At 38.4% G+C, this 6,076-nt stretch overlaps 1 long non-coding RNA gene across 1 annotated transcript; it reads left to right on the top strand.

Annotated features, from left to right (window-relative positions):
* The first annotated feature begins 3,266 nt into the window (after positions 1-3,266).
* On the top strand, positions 3,267-4,341 carry LOC143733363 (uncharacterized). The gene is made up of 3 exons (XR_013201332.1): positions 3,267-3,570; positions 3,980-4,009; positions 4,295-4,341. It is a non-coding gene; the product is annotated as an uncharacterized LOC143733363 (long non-coding RNA).
* The last annotated feature ends 1,735 nt before the right edge of the window (positions 4,342-6,076 follow it).

Genomic DNA, 6,076 nt, shown 5'->3' with positions numbered 1-6,076 from the left:
AGCCACCAATTTTTCCTAGTCTGGAATCCGAAGTCGCGGTTCCCTCCGCTCACGCTTTCGTCCAGAGGTGTCATCGCACTTGGACTAGAGCCCGTGAGACTCTACTCCAAGTGAGAGCGCGCACCAAGGCCAAGGCCGATCGCCACCGGTCTAGACCTCCCGTATACGTCGTCGGTTCCAAAGTGTGGCTTTCTACCAAGAACATTCCTCTCCGCTCCGTTTCTAATAAGCTTGCTCCCAAATTCATTGGCCCGTTCACTGTCACCAAAATCATTAATCCGGTGGCAGTCCGCCTCAATCTTCCTCCAGTGTACAGGAGAATTCATCCCGTTTTTCATGTATCCAAAATTAAACCCGTTTTTCACTCTCGCATTAATCCGCCTGCTCCGGTTCCCCCACCGCCGCGACTCGTAGAAGGGGAACCAACATATTTGGTTAATCGTATTCTGGACTCAAGGCGGAGGGGACGCCGAATCCAGTACTTGGTGGACTGGGAAGGTTACGGTCCGGAGGAGATAAGTTGGGTGCCTGCTAGAGACATCCTGGATCACTCCCTTATTGATGATTACAATCGACAGGTAAGGGAGTCTGGGGACGCCAGGAGGCGTTCCTAGGAGGGGGGGTACTATCACGGTTCATGAATTCGCTGTTTTCTTCATGTCTCGTGTAATTGTTGTTATGTGTGTGTGAGCGCGTGTGAGTGGGCGTTACCGCTCGTTCCACTGATCAGCGTACCAGCTGATCTCATTCTCTGCACCAGCTGCTGCAAATCATCTCTCCTATTTATACTCATCACACTCTCCTCTCTTTGTCAGATCGTTGCTTGGTGTTCACAGTGTTTGTTCCTCGCGTGTCCTGTCTGCAGTCCTGGTCCGGTTCGAGTTCCTGTTCAGTGTCTTCTCGGTTTCGTCTCGTCTGGATGTTCACCTGCACTTGGATTCACGACCAGCACTTTTCACCTGCACGCTGACCATCTAGTCCCTGCGCCACCAGCCCACCCGTGTTGCTTGGACTTTGATCTTTTACCCTCTCAATAAAGAGATTACTTGCATCATTGCTTCCGCTTGTGATTGTGACAGAATCAGGCAGTTAGGGATACTAACAAAAATAGGGTTGTTTGCCAGGGATGCATCAGGAACGATCCCGAGAGAAAAATAAAAAAAGTTGTGAACCAAATTGGCATGGACCAGTATATGTAACTGTGATTTTGGAGTATACTTTGCAGTTTCATCACGCAGAAGCCAAGCTGTGTTGTTCAAAGATCGCCGCCTCCATTTCTGCAATGACTTCAGGTGAGTTTGAACCGTTATTAAGATATGGCAGACAAATTGAGTAACTTGATCAGTAACCTGATCAGTCCTGAAACAAACAGTGAGACAGAAGAAAGCAAACGCTGTAAGCAGCTGTTATCTGAAGCCCTCACTTCAAATAAATTTGCAGAAATGAGTAAGTAAATGGTAGTCAGAGTTTCGATTCTGATTAGAAATTTAAACAAAAACTTGACTGGCTACAAACAAACAAAGAAACTGAAAAATTAAAATGTTTAGCCTGGTATTGCTTACGATGATTACAAAAAGCAAGTAAATGAAATTATGGGTCGAAGATCATTTCCTTGGACAAGTGTGACTAGAGTTAAATAGAAAACTTTGAAAACCTCTTAGAATATGTGAAGTGATTTTCCGTGCAGCTTATGAAAATTAATGTGCTGCCAAATGATAATGATGAAGATTATGATTTGGCTATTGTGATTGAATCCGCCCCTGGTGGACTGTCAAAAGAATACAGAGAACTGCTTATCAGCTCTGTTTGAATTCCTGTTTGGGACACACTGCCTCAAGGGTGTGCAGTGTCTGATGCTGTAGTTGAGGCTGACATGAATTCACCAGATGACAGAGAGTGTTTCAAAGGTGGTCAGATGGGCCATTTAGCCCGTAACTGTCAATGCCCACTCAGAAAGCGATAATGTGAACATGATGTGTGTTAATGTGAGTTTGAAAGTAGATCAGTGTTTAATATGACGATATTAAAGTTTTCGTCTGAGAAAGAACAAGAGATAAAAATAAGGTAATAAGATTGAAGACTTAAGGAATAATGACTACAAATATGAGTTGTAAAATTGTAAAAGTAACTAAAAGGATGATTTAAAACAATAACTGCAGAAGATGTATGTGCATCAAAATGTATCATAAGCAGAGCGTGAAAGCCTCGTAAAGGTTAGTGTGAATCCTAATTGGAGATTGATAAACTCCTAGGAAAAATTTAAATCAGATTATAAACTATGGTAATTGAGAAATTGACAACTAAAATTGAGTACAGTAGTACGGTTGCTAAATGTAAAATGTGTAGAAAGGCATTTGATCAAACTAACAGCTTGAAAAGGTGACCATGAAAGAACTAGAAGCTGATGTTTTGATTTTAAAAGATAAGCTTGTGATTTGGCTGAAACAGTTCGATTATCTGAATCTGGTGTGTGCTGTGGCTGAAACGGCAGTGCGACAGAGACTCCATCTGAATGGAAATTTGTAATGTCTAAATTCCCTGATGTACGGTGTAGGGTCTCAGCTCAGGTGAGGGGAATGTATAATCAATAATTCATAATTCATAATCAATAACTGATCATATGGGTTATGAGTTATAAAAGGGAATATATATAGTCCATGTACCTGTATCTATATATAGATAATTAACCACGACGAATTATAGTCAATTATGAATATATATAATATCAGATAGGCTATATCAACATTCGGAATAACCTTTAACAGAATTAACTGCACCTCGAATGATCTGTTCGTCCACCGAACAGACCGCACGGTCCTCTGATCAATTCTCAAGAAGGATTATTCTTATTTCTCTCAGGAAAGGTTATTCTTCTGGTTATGAAGAATAACTTTCTGATAATATCACTAACTAATGTAACAATATCAAGCTTGTAGCTTAAGATCACACATTTAAGAGGCTTTGTTCGACGATCAACCGACAGAGACAATAAAGAGTACCATACAGAAATGTAATATATTCACATATAAATGGTACACTGTTAAATATATTGAAATATATTTTGAAAATATATATTTAAAATGCCTATAACATAAAGCTTAAATTGTTCTTCGTTTAAATATGTGTCCATAGGCCTATATGTGAAAATATATTTGTGCCTTATATCATGTGAAGTTTTTAATTAGTGTGTTTTTCAAATATGTTGCCTACTTTTGTTTCTACACAATGTATTATGGCTATACTGCTTTCATTTTCTCATTCCATTTACATTAAGCCTACTATCAACTTCAAGCCAAAAATCAACTAAAAGAAAAAAGTTTCCGGACATTTTATCTTTTTTTCTTATAATTCACTCCATCAGTATTTTTAATGTTTTAATTCTAGATGTATTTTCATGTAAATTCTGCATATGGTAACTTAACGATGCGTTTTAATGGGCGCACGTGCTGAACATTCGAGTCGCATTTGATTTTACTGGAGCGGAGGGAGTTACCACGGAAACGCCAAACGGAGCGGGGACTCTGACGACAAGCTGCAAAACTGTCTCACTGTTGTTTTCACGGCTTTCAAGTTTATTCCCTAAAGTTACACAAATAATACACACTGTTCCTGACACTTTCATATATGTAATTGATACGCTCCTATTGAATATTTAGTTTACAGAAATGGTTTAGTGTCTTCGAAAAAGACCATTAGCATCTTAGCCGTCAGGCTAACTATAAGAGACTGTCTATAGACTTGAGCTCATTTTTAATAGAAGTTTGTGCTTTGAATCACATCTTATGTGTAAATGAGAATTTTTTATATATAGTTTTGTAAAGGTTGTGCTGGTAATTTGTCAATGGATGAATGTTAAGCTAATTAATCACCTACATGCACTGTAGCGTTGGAGCGGGAAAACGGACTGACACTATTTCAAACACGTTTTGATCTTTCATGTTAAGCACATAATGATAAAAAAACTGTTCTTTGATTTCAGGAGCATCAGAAAATTTACAAGGAAACACAGGTGAGCTGAGCAAGCTCTTTAAATAACTTAATATGCATTTTCACAATATGTTTCACCTATATCACCATGGATTTATATATATATATATATATATATTTAAGAAGGTTTTACATCCAAATATAAGTGAAATTGTATTAGCAATACTAAATAAGTAAACCTAAAAATGTAAATTCTGTTTTGTTGTATATTCTGTATATTGTTCTTTCTCTTTTCTGCATTTCACCTCTGCTCTAGTTTGTTTATTTCTAATAAATGTGACATTTCATACTAAATATTCTGTGACAGACTTTTCATGTTCCTAGATTCTTGCATGGTGATGGCCGTGTACCAGACCTGACGAAGAACATCTCCAAGGCGCTAAGAACCATATGACAAAAAGTAAGTAAAATCTCACAACCGTTCAAAAGTTTTGTGTCGTTAAGATTTGAAATATTTTTGAAAGATGTCTCTTATGCCCACCACAGCTGCATTTATTTAAAAATACAGTAAAACAGTACAATTAATGATATTTTTTTTGTATTTTCTATTTTAATATATTTTAAAAAGTAATTCATTCTTGTGATCAAAGCTGAATTTTCAGCATCATTACTCCAGTCTTCAGTGTCACATGATCCTTGATCCATGATGCTGAAAGTTCAGCAGCTTTACCAAAACCGAAATAAATTACATTTTACAATATATTCACATAGAAAAAAAGTTATTTTAAAGTGTAATATTTCACAATATTACAGTTTTTACTTTATTTTTGATCAAATAAATGCAGTCTTCTTGGTTAACATTAAGGCAGGAACACACCAAGCCGACGCCGATGAACTAGCGCTGATGAAAGCCGACTGTGTTGTCGCCTCGCGTCGGGGTAAAAAGCTGTACTTGAACACACCGAGAGAACTATTGCCGACTGTTAGCTAGAATGCGCGTTCTGCGCCTGCGTGTGAATGAGACAACTGTCTATTTCTGCAAATATATTCATCTATATTCGACATTCAAAAAGAGAAACCGACGCTGCAGGCTGCAGATAACGTTACAAAAACCATAAACAAAGCAGTGCGTGCTTACCGTTTTGAATATCAATCCTGTTAAACACTTTCTTTATTCCACTGCACTCATGTTAATATTTAAATATTTGCCAAGGAACACTCATGTAAGATGACGTAACATAACAGCAGCCTTCTATCTGTACCGTTTTGACTTCTTTGCTCTCTGTTTTACTATTATTCTCGTGCACTGACTCGTTCACTAAGCTGAACAGCCAATCAGAGTTCTCTCTCTCACCGACGGCTCGACGCCAATTCAACATGTCGAATCGGCTGTTACAAAGCCGACAAGGACCAATTTCAGCCGACGGTGCGGAACACACTGAGAAAACTTAGTCGGCCGACGCACAAAAACTGCCCGATGGCCGACCGTTGGCTTGGTGTGTTCCTGCCTTTAGAGATTTCTTTCAAAGAGGAAAAATCTTACTGACCCCTAACTTTTATTATGGTTAGGGATGGGTACCGAAACCCGGTATTAAATGGGCACCGGGGCTGAATTTTGAAAGACAGCTGGATCGATAAGCTCGGAGATTATCGGTTCTGCTGTCGGTACTGGAGAAATTAAGAAAATACACATACTATTTATTATTGCTATAAAGAAATTTTTTTTCTTAATCTCGCCAGCCATTTCTATGTACAATAATATGTGATGCATTTATGCTATTCGCAGTCCGAGAGAGAGAGATCTCTTTCACGCAGTGCAATAGCGCACAACATGAGCCCTGCTTAATGAGTGACGACGGAGGACAGAACTAAACATTCAACTTTACGTTCGACTGCCACTTTACGTTCGAAAGTCGATTGCACATTCGATCGGACCAACCAACACAAGTTTCAAAAACGAAAATAGGGAATCGATTTTACCTGCCTTTTTATTTTATTTTTTACCAAAAATGTGTTTTAGGTGGACAGATCAATACAGTGCACAGAACATGTGGGATTTTGGAAAATAACAATGTATTTTCTGTTAACCAAATGCTTTTTAATATTCGCTGTTACTTAAATGCAAGTGAACAAGCGCGCCATTATTTTT

Source organism: Siphateles boraxobius, unplaced genomic scaffold, assembly GCF_051911475.1.
Source record: "Siphateles boraxobius isolate OS27281-9 unplaced genomic scaffold, OSU_SipBor_1 99, whole genome shotgun sequence".
NCBI lineage: Eukaryota > Metazoa > Chordata > Actinopteri > Cypriniformes > Leuciscidae > Siphateles > Siphateles boraxobius.
This window is presented reverse-complemented; position numbering and strand designations above follow the sequence as displayed.